The sequence below is a fragment of the Magnolia sinica genome, chromosome 6 (assembly GCF_029962835.1).
Source record: "Magnolia sinica isolate HGM2019 chromosome 6, MsV1, whole genome shotgun sequence".
NCBI lineage: Eukaryota > Viridiplantae > Streptophyta > Magnoliopsida > Magnoliales > Magnoliaceae > Magnolia > Magnolia sinica.
Genome location: NC_080578.1, coordinates 103,390,860 through 103,417,760, shown reverse-complemented (window position 1 = coordinate 103,417,760; position 26,901 = coordinate 103,390,860). Strand labels below are relative to the sequence as shown.

The window sequence follows — 26,901 nt, the reverse complement described above, 5'->3', positions numbered from 1 at the left end:
AGATTCGAATCTAAATCCCTAATAAGTCTGATTTCAAAATCCAGGGATTCAAAAATTCCTAATCTCAACTTGATTTTGGGGTTGTATATCTGAAATCCCCAATTTGAGATTTGGGATTTGAAATCCCTAATTTATCTGATTTGGGGATCCAAATCTGAAAACCCTAATTTCCTGATTTGGGGATTCCGAATCCAAAATCCTTTATTTTACTCATGTCTGAATTCCGGGAACAATCCCTAATAGTTGATTTCTGAATTCAGGGAAAAAACCCTGATTTCAATTGTTCCAGGAATTCGAAAATCTCTAATGCTGATGTGATATGACTGAATATGATCATCCATACCTATGCACAGATGGCTCTGATACCAACTGTGGGACTTAATCTATATGCGGAATAGGCCCACGGATCTGTCTGTGCATGGGACATGGCGATTAGGGGTTCAGATAGCTTACCTAGCTGAAACGCCGCTATGGAAGCCGGATAAGAACACTAGAATACCAGAATTCCTTTAGAGCTTAGGATCTTCCTCTCCTTCACACCCTTTCTGCAAATTAGTAGATGGGACTCGAATTTCTGCTGTGGTGTAGGATTGGGGACCCAGCTCTCTTTTATAGAGTCTGTGGAGAGGGAGTTTGAAACCCATCACAACTCTCTCTCCCATGCTCCACATTGTAGCATCCTATTACAACTCAAATTACTGTTTGCATAAGACAGTTATAGCATTCCAGCCCTAGTACGCAAAGCTGCGCAGATAGACTGCGCAACGCATCACCTGAAGTGGGGCCCACTGTTCTACTCAATCATCCAGTCCAACTGAATGACAATCCAGACTGTTAATCAGTAAGGCCCACTAAACAGAGTTCTTACACATTCACCACATCTGGCGGTATAATTAAGGTCACTAGATGTGCAATATGGTGTTAATGAAGGGACCTAAAACGATGAATCCGCATAAGTTAGTTGGGAGCACAATTATAAGCGATGTTGCTACCACCCCACTCACAGAATCCGGCACAGATGACACAAATGTATGGCATATGCGATTAGAGCACATAAGCGAAAGGGGTATGGTGGAATTTTATAAACGGAAACTATTAAATAGAGTTAATGTGTGCAAGGTGGATTTCTGCGAGCATTGCATTTATGAGAAGCAATACAAGGTAAGGTTCAAGACTGCTACGCATACTAGAGCAGTGTGCTCAATTACATAATTTCAATGTCTGGGGGCTAGTGATTGTACCATCTAAGGGAGGAGTACACGATTCTTTGTGAACTTCATAAATGATTACTCGAGGAAGGTTTGGCTCTACTTCTTAAAGCACAAGTTTAAAGTGTTTGTCAAGTTCAAGGAATGGAAGGAGGAACTAGAGAAGCAAACGAGAGACATGTTAAGTGTCCCAGATCAGATAACGATACAGATTATAAAGAAGCAGAATTCATGCAATTCTGGAAGGAATGGGGCATCACAATGACTTCTCAACTCTAGGGACCCCATATAAGAATAGGATGGTAGAGAGAATGAACAAAACTCTATTGAAGAAGGCGAGAAGTATTTAATTACATACGAGGCTATCTAAAAGCTTTTGGGCAGAAGCAGTTGACATGCTTTATTGTGAATCAGTCACCATCTATAGCGCTGGACTTCAAAGTTGCAGAGAAAATCTAAACAGGTAAGGATGCTGATTACTTATGATTGAGTATCTTCGGGTGTCCAGAATATGTCCACGCACAAAGTGGACAGAGGATAAAGTTGGATTCCAAATCTAAACAATGCATCCTTATCGGGTATGAGAAAGATGATAAGTGTAACGTCCTAGATTTTTGCTGTTTTGGATTTCTAAAAACCCTTGAAAATTTCTCATTATAATTAGCTCACGTTGTGACTAACTGACCCTTAATACTCGAGGTGAACCTATACACTAGTGGTACCGGATAAGGACTTATGATATAATGTCGGTATCTTATCTTCGCCAATATATTGTATGAATTGAAAATTAATAATCACTTGACTAATCATGCACATCAATTGCATTGCATTAGATAGGATGTTGCGATTTGGCATTAGAGTCGCTTGAGAGGGAGTGTTGGCATTTGTGAAATATGCATTGAAGTCGCTTGTGAGGGAGTGTTGGATTGTAAGCTGTATGCACCATTCCATAATCTCATTCGTGCATTTAACATGAGTATTTAGGAAATGCTTGATTTCTTATTTATCATTAATTGTGCTGATTGAGTTGATAATATGTGTAACTCTGGACTAATGAAACTACCGAGTTAGCTACTCACTCCCACATGGGACGGTGTTTTAAAACACCAACCAGACGATGTTGTTGATGTAGGTGCTATCGAGATTTTCAGTGAGTGTACTTTATGTGTTAATTTTGGGTATGTATATTGCAGCTTGTATAATCCTCATTTGGGCGAATACTACTTTTTCTATTGTATTTTGACACTTAGCCCTATATTCATTATTTTTTGTTATCTCTACCTTGCTTTGGATCCGCTAATTTGAATTACGCTACTCTAATCGCTCGTGTGCGAAATGAATGTGAATCTTAATGAAGTCATATGTACATTTTCATTTGGCTCACACTCAGGAACTTGGGACCAGAGTCTCTGTACTCGGGTGCTGATTTTTGGGGCGTTACAAGGTATAATAACCCTATGATATAATCCTAAAATATGTTCTTTAGGATTTAATGATGATGCGAATGGAATGACGCAAATAGCTGCAAGGCTTTGGCTATCTGAAGTAATGACAAAAAGATTACTCACGATCCAAAAAAGATCGCTCTCATTAGTCCAACAAAGAAACATGACCATGGAAATCTCCTCTTAAAGTTTTCCAAGACAATTGGAGGTTCCCCAATCATTCAATACATGATCAGGCCGAGCAATAGACCTAACCAATCTATTAGAAGGATTATCCGATATTATTTTTTCCTTGACGACAACCTTTATTGTAAAAGCGTCAACGATCTTTTTCTAAAATATTTAGAAACAGATGAAGCAATGATCATAATGGGTTAAGTTCATGAATGCATTTGCAGAGCTCACCAAGCAGGGTAAAAAATGTAGTGGCTTATTTGCTGACATAGCTATTATTGGTCGTTGATATTGAAAGATTGCATGAAATATGCAATAGGATGTCAAGCCTGATAGAAGCATAGGTCACTCTAGGACATCCTAGTTGAAGAACACTATCGTATTGTTAAACCATGGCCTTTTCAAATGATGGACCATTAACTTGATTGGCAAAATATCCCCCCTTTCATCTAATCAGCATAGCTTTATAATCGTTGTACCTGACTACTTCAACAAATGCATTGAAGCTAAACCGGTGAAAGGGGAAGGCCAGGAGGATGTAATCGACTTTATATAAGAAATACATTATACACATATTTGGAATTCCAAAATGATTATAGTTGACAAGGGAGCCACATTTTTGGAGAGCTAGGTAAAAGCATTCGCAGAAGCTTGTAAATTCAAGTTCCTTATTCTACTCTATGTTATGCTCAAGTTAATGGTCAAGCCGAGTCGATCAATAAAATTCGAAAAACTATGTTGAAATGCATTATGGTAGATAACCCTCGGTCATGAAACAAGACTTTTTTAGAAGTTCACATACTATCTCTCCGATTAGGTTTTTAGCATTAGCTTACCCCACAAGAATTTATCAAATTAATGATGATTGAAATAGAAGAATTGGATAAGGTCAAGACACGGAGTTTGGATTCGTTAAAAGTTCAGAAGACCATGATAGCTGAGGCTTATATAAAAAAAGTGAAAGAAAAATCATTCGATGAAGGAACACTTATATGAAAAACTATCATTCCTATTGGTACTAAGAGCCTCGTATAGAAAGTGGTCTCCAACTTAAGAATGACCATTTATGGTAAAGGAAGTATTACACGGAGGTTTTTATTTGTTGCAAGACCTCGACAGCTAAGAAGGTAGTGATATTATCAACGACCGTTGTTTTAAAAAGGTACGTCCTTAATTTGTGGGAATCTATGCAAAGACAAACCAAAATAGCTTAAACACCGGCAAAATAAATATGCAATAGAAGGTTCATCAATAACTATAGGCTCCAGTGTAAAAATATCTTTCATTCAAATTGACGAGATAAGCTTCATTACATCCACTATATACTCAAAGGAGAGAGCCTTTGTAAACAATAAACTACCACCATCACCTAACCCACTACAGATGAAAGTAAGGGTGAGGTATTTTTCTTTGGCGGATTATCCAAATTTCGGCAAGCTCAAAAGAAGGGAAGCCCATGATAGTTGGCAGGACAAGTGACAAGCAATCCTTTAAGCTTTGACCTTTGCACATAAAAGGTGTTATTATTCCACAACGCCATTTTATGTCCAATTTAATGTGTCATTCATAACATACAACATACAGTAGGCAAGACCTTTGGTAAGAAACAATAAAAGATAAAGTTTAGAGAGGTAAGTATGAGCTTTTGCCAATGAAGTCCAACTTGTAGTAGTTGTCGATTCTTATACTTGCAAACGCTGGGATATTTAGAAACGTATGTACAACCGAAACTCTAGAGGTGGTCATACTCTCGATGACACATGGTAAACAAGTTCGAGTTGGGCACTGGATGACTCGAGTTGTTCGACTTGTTCAGACCCGGCTTGACCCGAACCGAGTGGGTGAGTCGATCCGAACCGAGTAGACTTCGTCCAATCCGAACTCAAAACGAGTTGAGTTCGGGTCACCCAGTAACTCAACTTGACTCAACCCGAAATATGACTCGGTACTAACCTAAATCGACTGAAACCCGACTAGTACATATATTAAAAAACCTAGATTTGACGTTTCAGATCTGAGATGCTATGTAGTTGATGGAGAGGCTACCATTCTGGCACGTGCACCTAAATTTTGAGTTGTGATTTTAGCCCGCGGATACCCATCGCACCCGACCCGACTCGATGCTGACTCGACCTGATTCGGTACCTGTGACCGGGTCAAACTCGGCTCGGGTCAGTTCAGGCCAGACCTGGACTTGGATCGGGTCAGTCATGCTGGACTCAGTACAGACTCAAGTCGAGTTCGAGTCAGGTATACTTCAAAATCGAATCGAGTCGGGTTAGCCTTAACTCGATGCGACTTGACTTGATGCCCAGCTTTAAAACAAATACAAGCTACATATACATAAAACACTCAGAGAACATGCATAACCTAGTATAAGACTAGGGCATCATACATAGTGACACATGGCCAGATCTAATTGGCCATATGTAACTATATATTCATAAGCGGTAGGCTAAGAGAAGAAAGCCATTTGAAAATGGAAATATGACGATACACATCATCATAATGGTTAGTTGGTCCCATCTTATAATAGAATCATATCAAGCTAAGGCCGTTAATTGATCAGAACATCAATCCCGAAAGCTAAGGAACCATGTGCAAGGCTACCATCTCACCCAAGTCCATAAACCATCATATAACAAAGAGCTCCAAGACGTCGCCATTTCAAACAAACACAACTCTTTTCAGTTCATTTTATGGTATGAGACCAAAAAAAAATGAGGTATATAAAAATCTCAACCGGACCACATCATAGGAAACAGTGTTGAATGACGTGGATCATTAAAAACTTTTTGGGGGCCATAAAAGTTTTGGATCAAGTTGATCTTTGGTTTTTCCCTTCATCTGAGTCTGTATGACCTAATCAACAGGTTGGATGTCAAATAAACAGTACAGTGGTCATCAGGAGGATTTTAATGGTGGATCTCCAATCACTATTGTTTTCCCATGGTGTGGTCCACCTGAGATTTATATCCCTTTCATTTTTTGTATCAACGCCTAAAATGATATGTAAAAATGGATGAACGGAATGGATGAAACACATACATCATTGTGGGGCCCACAGAGCACTGACCACTAGCCCGAGGGCTGATGGCAGGGGGAGTACCCAATCCATTTCCCTCTGTAGGTACCACTGTGATTTATGTATTTTATCCACACCGTCCATCCATTTTTGAAGATCATTTTAGGGCTTCATACTAAAAATGAGGCAGATCTCCATTTCGAGTGGAACACACTAACGGAAAACAGTAGCGATTGAATTGCCACCATTCAAAACCTCCTATGTCCGATTGTAGTGTTTATTTGACAATTTGACATCCAACCTCTTGATTAGGTCATAAGAACCTGGATGGATGAAGGGAAAAAATAAATATCAACTTGATCCAAATATTTTATGGCCTCCGAGAAGTTGTTAAATGTGTGAGTTCAATCAACACTGGGTGGTCCACCTGAGATTTTAATCTACCTTATTTTCACGCGATAAAATAAAATGGAAAAATGGATGAAGGGCATGGATGAAACACACACTTCACGGTGGGGCCCACAGAACAGCTACCAGTGGCAGGGTCACAGCTCAGCCGATCCATTTCCTCTCATGTCATCCTACGCAACTATATTGGGAAGGGGACACCATTGATATAGCTCGTGTGGGTACTAGTCGCGCGAAGACGAGCACTGACACTCTTCGAGCTCCCAGTTATATTAACGGTTAAGATGAAATCAAAGTTATGTGCCCCCGAAATGATGTATTTATTATATGTAAACCGTTCATCCATTTTTAGATATCATTTTAGAGCATGAGCTAAAAAATAAATCATATCTAAATCTTAACCTAACCACACCACAAATAGTAGCGGATAATAATGTTCATCGTTAAAACATTCGTAGGGCCCACCATAACGTTTATTTTCCATCCAATCTGTTCATAAGGTCACAAAGACCTGGATGAAGATGAAATCAATTATCATATTGATCCAAAACTTCTATGACCCCAAAAATGATATCAATGGTAGACGTTCAATCCCCTACTTCTTTCTACTTTATCTTTAGATCTGTCTTATTTTTCTTCTCAAACCTTAATACGAGCTCTCTAAATGGATGAACGGTTTGGATGTAACAGATACCTCATGATTGCGGGATCTGCGGTTAATGTCACAAGTTCCGTGACCCACCATGATCCAAATCTTCCGTCCATTTGATAGGATCATTTTACAGCTTGATCCCAAAAAACAAAAAGTAGACATATCCAAACCTCAGGTACACCACAAAAATCAATGGAGATTTAACATTTATCATTGAAAACTTCTTCACATATAATTTGTATCAATCTGATATTTATGTTTTTCTTTCATCATGACTCTCTAATTGGTTAGATTGCAAATAAACATCATGTTGCGGTGGAAATCATTATCCCTACTTCTTTCTTTAGTATGGATCATTTGAACTATGAATCTACTTCATTTTTTGACTCAAGCCCTAATACAGTTTGACAAATTGATGGATAGTTTTTGATATAACACATACATTACAGTGCGACGCAGATTTCCTGCACAAGCCTTTAGAAGGAAGTTTAGGCACTGGAAACCTTGGTGGGCCTACTGTAATGTTTATAAGAAATCACCCCATGTTTTAAGTTCATCTCAATAGTAATGATATTAGTAACATGGATGGCATCATGTAAACATATGTCGAAGCCAAGAGGGAGGTTTTAACTGTAGTAATTTGACTAATCACTTTTCCTTTAGTGCAGCCCACTTGAGTCTTAGATCATGTTTATTTTTTTTCTCAAGTCCTAAAGTGAGCTCACAAAATGGATGGATAGGATAAATTTGTCACAAACATTAGGGTGGGCTTCACTAAGGTTTCCACACAAGGAACTTCACCTCATATCCTAAGCCTTTCCAAGGAAGTTCCGGCACGAGATGTTGTGTGGGGCCCACCACCATGTTTGTATAAAATTTACCCTATTCATCCGTTTTGTGAGATTATTTTAAGTCATACAACCAAATTGAAGTAGATCCAAAATTCAAGTGGGCCACACTAGAGGAAATAATGGGGATTTAGTGAGAACCATTGAAACATTTTTGTGGCTATAAAGTTTTGTATCATGCAATTATTTTATTTTATTTTTCGGTATTTTCACTTCATCCTAATGTTAATGAAGTTATTAATGGTTTGTATGGCATATAAACATCAAGGTGGAGCTAAAGAAGGTTTCAAATGTAGGAATTTCTTTCCCCTATTTTCCCTATCGATGTGACCCACTTGATTTTTGAATCCACTTGATTATTTATCTCATATCCTAAAATGAGTTTGCAAAATGGAGGAACGAGGTAGATTTTTGGCAAACATCACGGTGGGCCCAAACTAGCATTCTTAGGCAAGAGCTTCCTGCGAAAGGCTTTGTCAGGAAATCGGCCTCCCTGTATATCTCTTTTTCCAAATTATTTCAGACCACTATCCAGAAATAAAATAGATAGAATTCTCAGATGGACCATGCTAAAATAGATGCAATTCTCAGTTGGACAATACTATAAGAAAAATTGTAGATTGACCATTAATGGGCCACGTGTTCTTAGTTTGGATGGATACAAAAGTTACATAAACATGACGATGGGCCATAGGAAGTTTTTAATGATAGGGCACTCAATCACTACCGTGTCGCTCTTCTTCTTTTTTGGGCTCATGCAATAAAATGATATGGAAAATGGCATGGATTAAAAAAAAAAAACATATATCGTCATGGCCCCCACAGTAAGTGATGCACTATCTTGGGTGAGGCCACACCACCACAACTAATCCGCTCCCTAATTTGCAGTGACGGTTGGTCCTTGTTACAATGAGGTCCATAAGATGCATCTCAATCCACCTTAACTAGAAGACCCCTCATCTTCACATTCCATGGTTGAAAATTGTTTCTTTGAGTGAACTTTTCTATTTCATACTTCATGTTTGAACCTTTCAATAACATGCTTCAAATTCAAACTCGAAACATAACATTAGCTCTGATACCACTTGTCGAGAAATCACGAAAGCAAACTCCGAATTCGAATCAAACATAAATGAAATAAATGTAAACAAGCACCACAAAGAACACATGACTTTTACGTTGAAAATCCTTGCGTGAAAAAACTACGACACAAGGCGACAAGCAAATCTACTATGATAAACAAATCACGAGATATGATTGCACTTACACATATGAGAATCCCTTGAAAAAAAACATCTCAAGAACCCTAAATTTCTTTCTAGAACTCCTTAATGATGTCTTTAGAATATATGATCCTAATTACAACCATATATATAGTGTTATAATCAAAATAGAAAACAAATTGCACAATTACGTAAAATTGTGTACGCTGCCAATTTAAGCATCGATCGATCGGCATTGATCGATTTCAGTCTCACATGTTTGATCGCTCGAACATACTCAAAAAGTATCTAGAGAGTTTTCAAATATTTGTAAATTTTTTTGACCTATTAATTTGAAAGTTTGATCGGACGAGATGGTTCAAAACTGTCTCGAGACCAATATATATAATTTGGGGTGCTTTCGATTAATCAATAATCGATCGATCGAACCCTGATACATGTACATATTGAAGACATCTAACAACACATCTCACTTGAGTTTTGAATCGGCCTCATTTTTTAGCTAACATGGGCCGGCAGAATGTATAAACAAAGTAGATTTCTAGTAAACATACAGTGGACCTGCATAGGTATTATCATTGGCTCTGGCAGGAAATCCCCTCCATAACTAGTACACTTGTCTGTGACCCCACCTCATGAAGATTTTGTGGTCCGAGATATGTGGGGCTCATAGAGATGTCAGTGTCCACCCCTTTTGCAAGACAACAATAGGACATAGTTTTAAAAATTACTTAGCTGGACCACACCACATGAAACAGTGAAAACGGAAACATCCACGGCTTAAAACCTGCCGGGAGCAGACCATGATGTTTATATGCCACCTAATCCTATAAACAGTGGGCACAATATCATCGTGATACAAAACTTATATGACCCCACAAAGTTTCTAACAGGGAGTCGTGTAGTATGGCCTAAGGCATTGAATTTGCTTTAATTTTTTGGACTCCTTTAATATTGTGATCTCCGTAAATGGATGGGGGTGGATTTATCACAACTACTTCTGTGGGCCCACATAACTCCCAACCACCCAAGCGAATAGTGGACAGAGTAAGTCTGCACAATAAACTCCGTTGGGCCTACCTTGAATATATTTGGCTTATCTGCACCTTACATCCAATTTTTTCAGCTCATTTTAGAAGTTGAGTCCAAAATTCAAGTATACCCCACATTCAAGTGGACCACACTACAGGAAACGGTAGGGATAACGGCGTTTATTTGTCTGCCAACCCACAAGCCAACTTGTTCATAATGACACACACACACACACACATGAATGAAGGGAAAACACAAATATCAGCTTGATCCACATATTTTGTGGCTCATGAGAAGATTTCAATGGTTGGTGTTCAATTCACATTGCTTCTTTTAGTGTAGTCCACTTGAATTTTGAATATGTTTCAATTTTGGACTCATATTGTTAAAATAAGCCGTAAAATGGATATAAAACATGGATAAAACTACATAAATTGCAACGGCTAACTCCAGCCACAAGAACTCCCCAGCAAGTGGGAAGCGGATTGGCAGGTGTACCACACGTCAGCTATATAGCTTGTGTACTGGTGTCAGCAAGTTCCATAGGTCAGATCATGAGGTATGTATTATATCCAAACTGTCCATCCATTTTACTAGTTCATATTAATGCTTGAGCCGAAGAATAAGGCGGATCTAAAAATCAAGTGGACCACACTATAAAAAGTGGTGGGGGATTGCATGTCTACCATTGAAACTCTTTTAGGAGTTACATAAGTTTAAGATCAATATGAAATTTGTTTTTCCTCTTCATCCCGGTATGTTTGACCTTATGAACAGATGGGATGGAAAATAAAAATCACGCTTGAGCTGAAGAATAAGGCAGATTGAAAAATAATCATGAGGTATGTATTATATCCAAACTGTCCATCCATTTTACGAGTTCATATTAATGCTTGAGCCGAAGAATAAGGCAGATCTTAAAATCAAGTGGACCACACTATAAAAAGTGGCAGGGGATTGAATGTCTGCCATTGAAACTCTTTTCGGAGTCGCAGAAGTTTAAGATCAATATGAAATTTGTTTTTCCTCTTCATCCAGGTATGTTTGAGCTTATGAGCAGATTGGATGGAAAATAAACATCATGGTGGGCCCTACTAATTTCTTAACGGTGAAAATCATTATCCCCCGGCTATTTTAGGTGTGGTCCATTTGAGCGTTGGATATGATTATTTTTTGGATAGTGCTTTAAAATAATCTGAAAAAATAATCTCGTGTGGATATAATAAATACATCATCGTGGGGCCATGTAACTTTGATTTCCTTGGAACCGTTCGTACAACTCGAGCTCGAGGAGCGTTGGCGTCGTCTTCGCACAACACGTATCTACACCAGCTATATAGCTGGCGTGTGGTACACCCACCAATCCGCTTCCCTGCAAGTGGTGTTGGTCTGAGCCAGACCCTAGGGTACATCTCCATGCATGCATTGTGCATTGACACCATCATCATGGCCTAAAAATTAAGTAGACCACCACAGGAAACAATGGTTATTGAACCGCATACAGATATCAACTCATCCAAGACTTTTGTGGCCCACGAAAGGTTTTTAATAGCAGTAACTGTCCACCCGAAATTTTTATCTGTGTCATGTTTGGGACCATGCTCCACAATATAGTTACAAAACATATGGACGGCGTGGATATACAATACATACATCGAAGTGGGTCATACAGTCATGCTCGCACCCACATCAATGGTTCCGGGGTCGCAGCCGCACTCCACGGGACCACAACAACAACCATCCCCTCTTCTCTTCTCTCATCCGGAGTCGTTTGGCACCCACAAAATCTTCGATTTCGTAAAATGTCGTCGAGAAGAGCTGCCGCTGCCGCCGCTCAAAAGGGTAAAACTCTCTCCTCTCCAGCTTCTATTGAAATTACCATTTCTGCCCTTGATTCTAAAATCATAGAGAACAAGATCCCTACTCCCGTCAAATTCAACCATTTGGTGAATGATTTATTCAATTCGATTCGAGCCGGTGCTTTTGTGAGGTTAGAGGATGCAGTGGGCCTCTTCAATCGTATGGTCCGCACGCAGCCGCTGCCTTCAATCCTGACCTTTAATCGCCTGTTAACTACTATTGCTAGAATGAAACACTATTCGACCGTGATTTCTTTGCATCGAGAGATGAATTGGTTAGGGGTCCCATCTGATATCTATACATGGAACATTCTTCTCAATTGTTCGTGCCGCTTGAATGGCGTCGGTTTCGGTTTCGCTGTTCTCAGCAACATCCTGAAACGTGGCCATGAGCCAAATGCTGCGACTCTGGCTACTTTTATTAAGGGGTTTTGTATGGAAGGGCGGATTGGGCAAGCGAGTAGTTTCTTTCTGAAGACGGTAGAAATGGGATATCCTTATAATGTGGTGTCGTTCGGGATACTAATCGACGGTCTTTGCAAGTCGGGGAACAATGCAATGGCTCTTGGGTTGCTTCGGAAAATGGAGAAGGGAGCAGGTAAATGTAGTCCTGACGTTGTTGTTTATAACACAATCATCGACAGTCTATGCAAAGATGGGCTCACAAAGGAGGCCCTTAACCTCTTCTCAGAAATGGTTGGTAAAGGGATTTTGCCGGATGTTTGTACTTACAATTCTTTAATTCATGGACTATGCAATTTAGGGCAATGGAAAGAAGCAATGAGTCTGTTCGAGGAAATGTTGAATCGAGGAATCTCTCCTAATGTGACAACCTTCAACATACTGGTGAATGCTCTTTGCAAAGAAGGAGTGGTTAAAGAAGCCCATGGATTGCTAGAATTGATGACTCAGAGAGGTGTGGAGCCTGATGTAATCACATACAATGCATTGATGAATGGCTACTGTTTTATTGGCGAAATGGATGCCGCCTTAAAGATATTTGATTACATGGTGTGTAAAGGTCATAAGCCTTGTGTTGTGACTTATAGCATGTTAATCAACGGCTATTGCAAGAAGCAGATGGTAGACAAGGCTATGCAGCTTTTCCGAGAAATGCCTTGCAAGGGATTGAAGCCCGATGTTGTTACTTATAATTCTTTAATTCACGGACTATGCAATTTAGGGCAATGGAAAGAAGCAATGAGTCTGTTCGAGGAAATGTCGAATCGAGGAATCTCTCCTAATGTGACAACCTTCAACATACTAGTGAATGCTCTTTGCAAAGAAGGAGTGGTTAAAGAAGCCCATGGATTACTAGAATTGATGACTTAGAGAGGTGTGGAGCCTGATGTAATCACATACACTACATTGATGAATGGCTACTGTTTTATTGGCGAAATGGATGCCGCCTTAAAGATATTTGATTACATGGTGTGTAAAGGTCATAAGCCTCGTGTTGTGACTTATACCATGTTAATCAACGGCTATTGCAAGAAGCAGATGGTAGACAAGGCTATGTAGCTTTTCCGAGAAATGCCTTGCAAGGGATTGAAGCCCGATGTTGTTACTTACAACACTCTTATAGATGGGCTGTACCGGGTACGGAGAATTGTGGCTGCACAAGAGCTCTTCAATGAGATGCAAGCTCATGGACAATGTCCAAATCTCTTCACATACACCATTTTGATGGATGGGCTGTGTAAAAGTGAGTGTCCTGTCGAGGCAATGAAACTACTTAATGAGATGCAAATTAGAGGAATTGAACTAAATAATGAAGTTATTGGTGTCCTTATCTATGGGATGTGCGAAGCTAGGGAACTTAAATATGCGAAGGAGCTTTTCAGTTGGGCCTCCACCAAAGGCTTGGGGAATAATGTTAGGACATATAACACACTAATCAATGGCCTTTGTAAAGAAGGGCTTTTGGAGGAAGCTAATGGATTGTTCTTACAAATGGAAGAGAAGGGTTTCCAACCAGACAGTGTCACCTTCAATGCTTTAATTAGGGGCTTTCTACAAAAGAATGAGACCCTCAAGGCAATGCAACTTCTTGGGGAAATGGCTAAAAGACACTTTTCTACGGATGCATTCACCGCAACTATGTTAGTGGGCTTGCTTACAGAGGATGAAAAAGGTCAAGAATACCTGGGAATGCTTCATAAATTTGTGCCCTAGGGCGAAGGAGAGGTGATTTGGTGAACATCGATTCAACATCAACTCTCTCTCTCTCTCTCTCTCTCTCAAGTTGTAAAGGCCCATACCATAATTGTAACAATAGTATCTGTTCTGACCACTGTTACTGTTAGGGAATACCTTGCTTGTAAGAGGTTGATACACATTCAACTCCTCCCATGTTCCTTTGAGTTCCTGTAATATTCACCTAGCAATTTATCTCCTTGTTGGAAAGAAAAAAACCTCTTCAAATAATTGGTGTGGATTGAGTGATGTTTTTATTTTTATTTTATTTTTTATGAATACATCTCTCATGGATAGAGTTGTACATGAATCGAGTTAGCTCAGTCATCTCGCTCAACTCGACTCGGTAAAGCTCAACTCGCCTTAGTTCGAATTTGGATTCGAGAGCTCAAAAAAAATTTCAAGTTGAGTTCAAGCTTGCCTGAGCTCGACTCGACTCAGATCGAACCTTAACTCGAATCGACTCAGATTGAATCGGCTCAATGACTCGGTTATTTTGATATTGATGTTGCTCGCCTAGTGGTTGATGAAATGACTCAGTGAAGTGTTGTTTCGGGTGCATACATTCTCTGCAGGATCGGCTGGTGGCGAGGAAGGAATGAAATCGAAACAAATCACTACAAAAAAAACTTTACATTATAAGACTGCCCTCATATCTTGATTTTGATGTTGCTCATTGTGTGTCTGATGAAATACCTGTAAAGTGCTATCACTGTTTTACATTTTGTTTGAAATTGAAGATACACTCTATGTGTTTGAGAAAATGTCGCACAAGCTTGAACTTGTCTGAGCTGTTGATTGAATCAAGCCGAGCTGGCCAGATAGGCTCAAGAAACGAGCCGAGCCGAGTTCGAGCTAGGGTTAGCTATTGGCTGAGCCAAGCCGAGCCGTGCCAAGCTCGTCTCGGTTCAACTCATTTACAACTCTACTCATGAAGAATCCTAAACCTTATTTTCCATATATAGAAACATCTCTAACAGACATTTCCATACTATTCCACAAGCACGTCACGATCTGAGCATTGTCCTAAATCCATTCATCATATTTACTTCTTTTCATCCAATTTCTCCTATTGTTCCCCTTGGCTGTTAAGACTCGTATAGATTTAGAATACTGGCCATTTAACTTGATAGTGGATATTCGAACCCTCAAAAAGTCATATGGATTTACGAACGTGATTTTTGCTTACCCTTCATATCCATTACAAATAGAGGCAATAAAAATCAGAAGAAATGGATGTACAATGCTTATGGAAGTAAGGGCTAATGCTTTTGGAAACTTGAATGCTTCAGCCACACAATCCAACACAATGCGTACACAATACAAGATGCACCAATCAGCCCATGCACCTTAACCAAATACTAGAAAGAACTACGATCATGTACACATCACCAACACCATTCACACATAGGCCATTGAAGAGGACAATGCACTAAAAATAACCCTAAGTTTCTTAAAAAGCTATGAGCACAAGAGAACATGAAGGAAAGGAAGAGAATGTTTTTGATAGGTAAGGGAAAAGAAAGTGATTGGAACTTGATCGATTACCGCTCTAATACCATCTAGTTTGATGTAAGAGAGAAGAAAAAGTGGAAAAGGGAACAAAGAGAATGGGAAAGGAAGAGAGTTACTGTTGGACGTCCCCCACCCTCTTGCTTATATTTACTTAAATCATAAAACAAAGTCTGTATCCAAATTTGGAACCTCCCTTTCAAATTTTGGATAAACAAAGTGTTCACAGAAATCAAGGCTTGTATCAAAATGGCAGTAGAGATTGATTTGTTGTTCGAATATTGTGAGAAAATTCGTTTTGCTATAATCTAAATACGGAAGAAAAAACTACAAATGGTGCCGAAAAATATTTGAATAGAGTAAAAAATGATAGCATTTTTATAAAGTTGCAGAAGGAATCTCAGGAGTTGGTTATAGGTGTAGGGAAAGATAGCTCGAGCTCGTCGTTGATAGCGAATCAGAATATGGAAGATGATGGAACACCATATCAAGCAACGGATGATAAATCATTGTGTTGTAAGTCCCTCATTGGTGGGCAGAAAGGTGGAGGGAATAAAAGAGAAGAGGTATTGATGCATGGTAGTAATAATACCAATGTCAGTCATGGCCAAAGCTTTCAACGGGTGTGGGTCTCTTTAGGGAGGTCAAGAAGCTTCGAACGAGAAGTCGAGCAATAAGCGTAGGGTACTTTTCTTGTTTTAATGAAGGAGAAGAGAATGGTGACATGTGGTCGTGATGTCACAAAAAATGCTTTTTAGCGTAGCAAAGTTTTAAATGAAACTTTTAATGTGGGCCTCACATTGCGTGTGGAAGGTGTATCGCGAGTGGTTTTGTTAACACAAATGGGAACCACACGTGTGGTTTGCTTCACATAGATGGGGGAAAGTAGTGACGGCATGTGCTTGAAATTAATATAACGATATGGTGGTTTGTCTCTTTCTTCTTCTTCTTCTTTTTTGACTTCGGATTGCTAGGAGAAAGAGAATATCTTCAGGAGCAATCAAACGTTTCTATTTTGAAATTATTGGAGGATTAAATAGAGTTTGGAGAGTGCAATGGGGTCTACGTTAAGCATCAATCAGTTGAAAGTTCCGACCAAGTGATGATGATTCATAAAGGTACACTGTCGTCATTGTTAGATCTACAGAGGCAAGAGGAAGATGAAGAGGCATTGACAGAGAGTTTGGCAATGGTTGATCTGATAGTTTCTCACGAGGTGTAGAAGAAAGAGAGGAGCTCAACAAAGAGAAGGACAAACACAATTTCTCTATGAAGATAATAAGTTGGAACACGCGTCATCTGAGGTGTCTGTAAAAGAGGGCACATATTAGGAATAATTGTAAACAATACAAGGCTTAAATAGTAGCTTTCCAGGCAAGGTATTTCGTATAGGTAACTATGGCTGTCACGGTCACCACCATTACCAATATGGGTATCGGCCGTAACGGCCGATACGGGGGGCATAACGACCATTACGGCCTCCATAATGGTTGAATTTATTTTTTTCCCTGAAAAGTTTTGGAATAATATAAATATTCCAAATATTTATTCTTTTTTAAAAAAAAAACATGTTTATGGTAGCATAACAATCTACTCTTTTGGCGAGAGTGTTGTATCTGGTTGTTTGGTGAATTTATAAACATGGTTACATGTGTTTGGTGAATTTATGAACATGGTTACATGTCTCTAATATTTACACATTACAATTAAGCAATAGAACTAGAAAATGTAAAAAGGCATAAATAACATGTTTTTTTTTTTAAGAAGAAAAAAAAGACCCTTGAAGCTTCTATTCGCCTAAATCGCTTCAACCTATGGTTTTAATCCTAAAAAAATATAGTAAGAGTGGTGGAAATCTGTTGTAGAATAATCTAAAAAAGTTTTTAGAATGAGAAAAGTGAAAAAATGAATTTAAATAGAAAAAAGTTGTCATTTTTTGACCGTTATGGGGGTAATGGTTGTTATGCCCCATAATGGCCGTTATAGCCCCAAAAAAGCCAATTGCCCCGTTACATCCCCGTATTGTGTAATGGTCATTGCCATTACGTATACGTATCGGCCTTTATGGCCATATTAGAATAAATACAGAACACTTTACTTCCAAGAATCAAAGCTGCAATCATATGATTAGAGGATAGTGGATTTGTTGTCCAGGGAAAAATTCAAAGGCTGGGTGGCGTAAAACACAAATTGTTCAATAGGTAGAATTTTAACTATCTAGAACTCAAAGTTGTGGTCAAAGGAGAACTATTGGGAGGGGCATTTCTCCCTATTTCTGCTAGTAAAAGAGGTTTTATCAAGTTTTAAGTGGGTTTTTACAGTTGTCTACGAGCCAAATAGATTGACCTCATGACAATTATTCTGAGCTGAATTGGATTCATGCCAGAGTAAACAATAGTTGCCATGAGTGGTGGGTGGAGACTTCAATGTTGTGAGATTCTCTTTTCAAGAATCAAGTGGCAACCATATAACCAAAAGCACGGGGAATTTCTCAAAATGGATAGTCTATAATGACATGGTAGATTTACCAATGGGCGAAGTAAAATTCACGTGATCTAATGGTCAGACTAGGGCAGTTAAGTTGAAGTTGGATTGATTTTTGCTCTAAACGGATTGGGTTGAAAAGTTTCCTTTAGTTTTTCAAAGAGTTCTGTTTAGGCCAATATCCGATCACTGCCCGATCTTTTTAGAGATGAAAGATGAGGATTGGGCCTTGGGTCCTTTTATGTTCGAGCTTGCTTCCTTAGTGGTGTAGGGTTTCTCGGATAAGGTGAAAGTATGTGGGTCTTCTTTCTCAGTTTGGGGTGGGGCCAGTCTCTCTTTTCCAGAAATTAAATTTGCTTAAGGGAAAGTTTTTGTTTTTTTTGGAAAAAGAGGTTTTGGAGAACTAGGAGGAGGAATCCTTGAAGAAATTCAGATACTTAACGTAAAAGAAGAGGGAGGCGAACATTCAGTTGATGAAATGGCATGGAGAAAAATTCGTAGGGCGAAGTTCAATGCGAGCTTAGGAAGGAAGAAATCAAATGGGGACAATATTCTAGGACTCTTTGGTTAAAAGTGGGAGGCAAAAATACGAAATTCTTTCACACAATGGCTAGTGTGCGAGCTCGGAACAACAAAATTAAAAGTGTGGTGGTTGAGGGGGAAAGGGTTGAAGGGAAAGCAAGGGTATATGCATTGATAGTAAAACTTTACAATGAGCTTGTCTAGGGAAGATTGGGAAAGACCAACATTTGATAATCTTCCTTTGGGTTCTATTTTGCGGGAGGCAGCAGAGTCTCTAGAGGAAGCTTTCACAGTTAAGGAAATAGAGGCAACCATTTCGGATTTGGTGAGTCAAAAGCCCCTGGTCCTGACGGCTATTCGATTGCAATTTATCAAAAGTTTCGGGATCTATTAAAGGCGGATGTGATTGATTTTGTAGAGGTTTTTTTTTAAAGGAGTACTAGCGGTGGAAGTAGGGACCACTTTTGTTGCACTAATCTCAAAAACACAAGGGGTGGAAAGCTTGAGGGAAGGTTCATTTCCGACTACATATCTTGGGTATCAATCTGTATAGGAAAGTTGGCCAAACACCTATAGGATAAAGTAATCGAGAGATTTGAAAGAAAGTTATGAGGTTCGAAGAGAAGGCACTTGTATTTGGGAGGAGGGTTAATGGTAATTAAGGTGGAAATGTCTAACTTACAAGTCTACTACATGTCCTTATTTAAGTATCCGAAAGCGGTGGTGGAGAAGCTCTAAAAAATTTTGCGGGATTTCTTGTGGAAGGGGGCAAAACCAAAGCATAAGTTTCATCTTTTGAAGTGGGAGGAAGTATGTTAGCCATGGGATGGAGGAGCCGGTCTTAGGGTCTTGGGAGAGATGAATTTAGCATTATTGGGTAAGTGGGTGTGGAGGTTTGGTGTTGAAGATGATAGTTTATGGAGAGAAGTGGGAAGAAAGTATGGATTTCAAGAAGCTTCTTGGTGGATTAAGGCATCATCATTGCATAGGGCACTGTTTCTTTGGAAAGCGGTGGCCTCTTTAAAAAATTAGGTTTGGGAAGGAGTGGGGGTTTCTTTAGGTAATGGTGAGGGGTGTAGATTTTGAGAGGATGTTTGGCTACATGATAAAAAATTGAGGGAGTTGCTCCCCCTTTTAGCAGGGCTTTTGCAAGAGGTTAACTTGTCCGTGGCAAGGTGTTATTCTTTCCAAGGAGCCCAGGAGAAACTTAAATGAGGAAGCGGTAGAGGAGTTGTTGAGATTGTTGGAAATGTTGAGCAAGGCATGCCCTTTGGTCTTACAAAGAGATTTGCCCTTTGGTCTTACAAAGAGATTTGATCTGGTGGTTAGAAGAAAAGTCTGGCAAGTTTTCAGTTAAATCTCTCCACCAAATGATCAGTTGCAGGTTAAATGTCAACGGGGTTAGTCACACAACTTAATCTTTGGAGATATGGCACTCCTTTGAAGGTGGCTGCTCTAGCTTGGCTAGTGGGAAGTAACAAAGTGCCTACAGTCGACAATTTTCTCAAGAGAAAAATGATTCTTCTAAATGTGTCTTATGTGTTACCAGGATGAGGAATCAGTGAATCATCTATTCGTTCATTGTGTAGTTGTAAAGAAAGTATGGGAGGGGTTTCTTGGCATGTTTGGTTCTCGGTGGGTCATGCTGTGTTCCATAGACTCTTTCTTTTTGTCTTGGCATGGTGGGGGTAAAGGGTAGATCAACATGGAATGGGTGATCAAACCAAAGGCTATTGTGGCAGATCAGTTTCCTTAAAATTGGGTAGATTTTTGTAGTTTCTCTTTCTTTTTCTTTTTTCTTTTTTTACTTTTTCTTGTAATTCTTTAGGCTTTGGCCTCTTTGCAATAAAATCATCAAAGTTCAAGGAAAAAGAAAAAGAAAGAGAGACATAAATACCTCCCACGTATTGCAATTTAACATGTGCATTGTAAGTGTACCAAATATGACTAGAGGCTACATGATAAATAAAGAGACTAGGTGGGCCATACAACTTTATGGTCCTTATTACTATTATCTAGGTGTGCTATACGATTGTACACCCACATTCGTCAACATTAACATAATTGATGCATGCGGGTTTCTTCTCCTTCTGTTTGCTGTAATTTTTGTTTGTTTTAATTAGTTTATGCATGGTTAATCTCCTTCAATCTGACAAACAATTGATTTGCATGTTTAGTTTGAAGTTACAATCTGGTGGTAGTAATCGGTCACTCTGATCTTTCCCTCTCCATCTTTGTTTCAGTGATTCTCTATTTGCTGAGCTAAAATTTATCTCCCTTTTTTATATTTTTTTAATACCCTTTTTCTATTGAAGGTGATGTCCATGATGTTGATTATGACAATGGTGGTGGTGAATATGGTTATGATGATAAATTGATAATATTGGACTATGTTGTTGAACAACAGATTATGATGAAGAACGTAGCATTGGGATATGCATGTTGGGTGGAATGGCCTTGGTAGTTTTGAGTGTGATCAATTGTTGGAATTGTATATAGTGGCTGGAATTTATCATTTATTGTTTATCTCTACTGCCATTATTTTTCAGATTCATGATGAAAGTCAGGCCCTTGATTGAGTGGAATGGCCATGGGATAAGGCTTAGATGACGACGACGACAATGATGACCTCTGCTGCTATTGGATTTTCTACTTGAAGTTCTGAATATATGTTAGTCATGAGTTTTGGTGTTGATGAAGATAGAATGTGGCTTTTGTTTTAAGGCTCCATATTTGATTCGCAGCTTCTTGTTTTGACAATTAAAGAGCTTTAATTGCCCTTTTCAGGAGTTTGCACTTCTATTCTTCATATGCTCAGTTGGTTTTCTGTGGGCTTCTATCCTTCAATCCTTCAGCTCATGGGAGTGAATTTGGTGGTGCTATGCTTGTCATGAGCAGTGGGGTTTTGCTGGGCAGTTTCATATCAAATTCCATGGTTTTAAGCTGTAGTGCAGAATTGCAGGCCAGTAACAGCCCCACGGATCTGTTGTGATTTTGATTGATTCATAGAGTTTGGTTGTTATCATCAAATGGAATGGCCCCATGTGCTATTTGTATGGGCTGCTCAGATGTCAGACACCCTTTCAGTGATTCATGCGTTGCAGTATCTTTTTGTTTTTGAATTGATGCAGTTGGAGCCGATTTCTTTCTTACTTCTTCTTACTTGGTTTCTTTCTTTTCTTGTCTTCTTTTTTTGTTAGCTGAGTGCAGATGATGTCCAATGTTAATGGTCAATCTATGCATTAGTGGCTAGCTATTGCCGTCTGCTCAGGATAGTTTATTTTACAGTGGATTCATTGATGGAGACTAGGTGCAGGCCAGTGGCAGCTTGATTTTTCTCCAATTTTCTGTGCATTCATGGCCTTCTGATGTTGGTATAGTGATGTCTTAGATACGGGCAATTCGTCTAACTTTGAGTAGTTAAAAGTAGCCCACTTTCTTTATGCATTGTCAATTTGCAAACTTCATGTGAGAAGCTTTTCCGATCTCCTTGGCATAGGTTTATACACTGATGCAGGGAGGGACATGACGAGGTCAATCACGATCTTCCTCAGGGGATATCTGCTCTGAATCCATGGAGCTCTTTGGATTCCTAACAGAGCTTCCTCAAATTCACAAGGGATAAAAGTAGAAATAATTTCTAATAAATTCAATACAACTTGATTGATGATAAAAAAATGAAATTACAAGTCTTTAAATAAAGAAGTCAAACCTAGGATGGAGTTTTAGACTTAGACTCCAACTCAAACACCCTAAAAACGTGACTTATTATAAAGAGTAAACTTGCTATCTATAGACAACCTCTATACCTACTAGACCTCATGGTTTTTGGCTAACTGAGATTTATATCCCTTTCATTTTTTGTATCAACGCCTAAAATGATATGTAAAAATGGATGAATGGAATGGATGAAACACATACATCATTGTGGGGCCCACAGAGCACTGACCACCAGCCCCAGGGCTGATGGCAGGGGGAGTAGCCAATCCATTTCCCTCTGTAGGTACCACTGTGATTTATGTATTTTATCCACATCGTCCATCGATTTTCGAAGATCATTTTAGGGCTTCATACTAAAAATGAGGCAGATCTCCATTTCGAGTGGAACACACTAACGGAAAACAGTAGCGATTGAATTGCCACCATTCAAAACCTCCTATGTCCGATTATAGTGTTTATTTGACAATTTGACATCCAACCTCTTGATTAGGTCATAAGAACCTGGATGGATGAAGGGAAAAAATAAATATCAACTTGATCCAAATATTTTATGGCCTCCAAGAAGTTGTTAAATGTGTGAGTTCAATCAACACTGGGTGGTCCACCTGAGATTTTAATCTACCTTATTTTCACGTGATAAAATAATATGGAAAAATGGATGAAGGGCATGGATGAAACACACACTTCACGGTGGGGCCCACAGAACAGCTACCAGTGGCAGGGTCATAGCTCAGCCGATCCATTTCCTCTCATGTCATCCTACGCAGCTGTATTGGGAAGGGGACACCATTGATATAGCTTGTGTGGGTACTAGTCGCGCGAAGACGAGCACTGACGCCCTTCGAGCTCCTAGTTATATTAACGGTTAAGATGAAATCAAAGTTATGTGCCCCCGAAATGATGTATTTATTATATGTAAACCGTTCATCCATTTTTAGATATCATTTTAGAGCATGAGCCAAAAAATAAATCATATCTAAATCTTAACCTAACCACACCACAAATAGTAGCGGATAATAATGTTCATCATTAAAACATTCGTAGGGCCCACCATAACGTTTATTTTCCATCCAATCAGTTCATAAGGTCACAAAGACCTGGATGAAGATGAAATCAATTATCATATTGATCCAAAACTTCTGTGACCCCAAAAATGATATCAATGGTAGACGTTCAATCCCCTACTTCTTTCTACTTTATCTTTAGATCTGTCTTATTTTTCTTCTCAAACCTTAATACGAGCTCTCTAAATGGATGAACGGTTTGGATATAACAGATACCTCATGATTGCGGGATCTGCGGTTAATGTCACAAGTTCCGTGACCCACCATGATCCAAATCTTCCGTCCATTTGATAGGATCATTTTACAGCTTGATCCCAAAAAACAAAAAGTAGACATATCCAAACCTCATGTACACCACAAAAATCAACGGAGATTTAACATTTATCATTGAAAACTTCTTCACATATAATTTGTATCAATCTGATATTTATGTTTTTCTTTCATCATGACTCTCTAATCGGTTAGATTGCAAATAAACATCATGTTGGGGTGGAAATCATTATCCCTACTTCTTTCTTTAGTATGGATCATTTGAACTATGAATCTACTTCATTTTTTGACTCAAGCCCTAATACGGTTTGACAAATTGATGGATAGTTTTTGATATAACACATACATTACAGTGCGACGCAGATTTCCTGCACAAGCCTTTAGAAGGAAGTTTAGGCACTGGAAACCTTGGTGGGCCTACTGTAATGTTTATAAGAAATCACCCCATGTTTTAAGTTCATCTCAATAGTAATGATATTAGTAACATGGATGGCATCATGTAAACATATGTCGAAGCCAAGAGGGAGGTTTTAACTGTAGTAATTTCACTAATCACTTTTCCTTTAGTGCAGCCCACTTGAGTCTTAGATCATGTTTATTTTTTTTCTCAAGTCCTAAAATGAGCTCACAAAATGGATGGATAGGATAAATTTGTCACAAACATTAGGGTGGGCTTCACTAAGGTTTCCACACAAGGAACTTCACCTCATATCCTAAGCCTTTCCAAGGAAGTTCCTGCACGAGATGTTGTGTGGGGCCCACCACCATGTTTGTATAAAATTTACCCTGTTCATCCGTTTTGGGAGATTATTTTAAGTCATACAACCAAATTGAAGTAGATCCAAAATTCAAGTGGGCCACACTAGAGGAAATAATGGGGATTTAGTGAGAACCATTGAAACATTTTTGTGGCTATAAAGTTTTGTATCATGCAATTATTTTATTTTATTTTTCGGTATTTTCACTTCATCCTAATGTTAATGAAGTTATTAATGGTTTGTATGGCATATAAACATCAAGGTGGAGCTAAAGAAGGTTTCAAATGTAGGAATTTCTTTCCCCTATTTTCCCTATCGATGTGACCCACTTGATTTTTGAATCCACTTGATTATTTATCTCATATCCTAAAATGAGTTTGCAAAATGGAGGAACGAGGTAGATTTTCGGCAAACATCACGGTGGGCCCAAACTAGCATTCTTAGGCAAGAGCTTCCTGCGAAAGGCTTTGTCAGGAAATCGGCCTCCCTGTATATCTCTTTTTCCAAATTATTTCATACCACTATCCAGAAATAAAATAGATAGAATTCTCAGATGGACCATGCTAAAATAGATGCAATTCTCAGTCGGACAATACTATAAGAAAAATTGTAGATTGACCATTAATGGGCCACGTGTTCTTAGTTTGGATGGATACAAAAGTTACATAAACATGACGATGGGCCATAGGAAGTTTTTAATGATAGGGCACTCAATCACTACCGTGTCGCTCTTCTTCTTTTTTGGGCTCAAGCAATAAAATGATATGGAAAATGGCATGGATTAAAAAAAAAAAAAACATATATCATCATGGCCCCCACAGTAAGTGATGCACTATCTTGGGTGAGGCCACACCACCGCAACTAATCCGCTCCCTAATTTGCAATGACGGTTGGTCCTTGTTACAATGAGGTCCATAAGATGCATCTCAATCCACCTTAACTAGAAGACCCCTCATCTTCACATTCCATGGTTGAAAATTGTTTCTTTGAGTGAACTTTTCTATTTCATACTTCATGTTTGAACCTTTCAATAACATGCTTCAAATTCAAACTCGAAACATAACATTAGCTCTGATACCACTTGTCGAGAAATCACGAAAGCAAACTCCGAATTCGAATCAAACATAAATGAAATAAATGTAAACAAGCACCACAAATAACACATGACTTTTACATTGAAAATCCTTGCGTGAAAAAACTACGACACAAGGCGACAAGCAAATCTACTATGATAAACAAATCACGAGATATGATTGCACTTACACATATGAGAATCCCTTGAAAAAAAACATCTCAAGAACCCTAAATTTCTTTCTAGAACTCCCTAATGATGTCTTTAGAATATATGATCCTAATTACAACCATATATATAGTGTTATAATCAAAATAGAAAACAAATTGCACAATTACGTAAAATTGTGTACGCTGCCAATTTAAGCATCGATCGATCGGCATTGATCGATTTCAGTCTCACATGTTTGATCGCTCGAACATACTCAAAAAGTATCTAGAGAGTTTTCAAATATTTTTAAATTTTTTTGACCTATTAATTTGAAAGTTTGATCGAACGAGATGGTTCAAAACTGTCTAGAGACCAATATATATAATTTGGGGTGCTTTCGATTAATCAATAATCGATCGATCGAACCCTGATACATGTACATATTGAAGACATCTAACAACATATCTCACTTGAGTTTTGAATCGGCCTCATTTTTTAGCTAACATGGGCCGGCAGAATGTATAAACAAAGTAGATTTCTAGTAAACATACAGTGGACCTGCATAGGTATTATCATTGGCTCTGGCAGGAAATCCCCTCCATAACTAGTACACTTGTTTGTGACCCCACCTCATGAAGATTTTGTGGTCTGAGATATGTGGGGCTCATAGAGATGTCAGTGTCCACCCCTTTTGCAAGACAACAATAGGACATAGTTTTAAAAATTACTTAGCTGGACCACACCACATGAAACAGTGAAAACGGAAACATCCACGGCTTAAAACCTGCCGGGAGCAGACCATGATGTTTATATGCCACCTAATCCTATAAACAGTGGGCACAATATCATGATACAGAACTTATATGACCCCACAAAGTTTCTAACAGGGAGTCGTGTAGTATGGCCTAAGGCATTGAATTTGCTTTAATTTTTTGGACTCCTTTAATATTGTGATCTCCGTAAATGGATGGGGGTGGATTTATCACAACTACTTCTGTGGGCCCACATAACTCCCAACCACCCAAGCGAATAGTGGACAGAGTAAGTCTGCACAATAAACTCCGTTGGGCCTACCTTGAATATATTTGGCTTATCTGCACCTTACATCCAATTTTTTCAGCTCATTTTAGAAGTTGAGTCCAAAATTCAAGTATACCCCACATTCAAGTGGACCACACCACAGGAAATGGTAGGGATAACGGCGTTTATTTGTCTGCCAACCCACAAGCCAACTTGTTCATAATGACACACACACACACACACATGAATGAAGGGAAAA

General features: G+C 38.9%; 1 pseudogene; it reads left to right on the top strand.

Moving 5' to 3' along the window:
• Positions 1 to 11,817: 11,817 nt before the first annotated feature.
• Positions 11,818 to 14,319, top strand: LOC131249810 (putative pentatricopeptide repeat-containing protein At1g12700, mitochondrial; annotated as a pseudogene).
• The last annotated feature ends 12,582 nt before the right edge of the window (positions 14,320 to 26,901 follow it).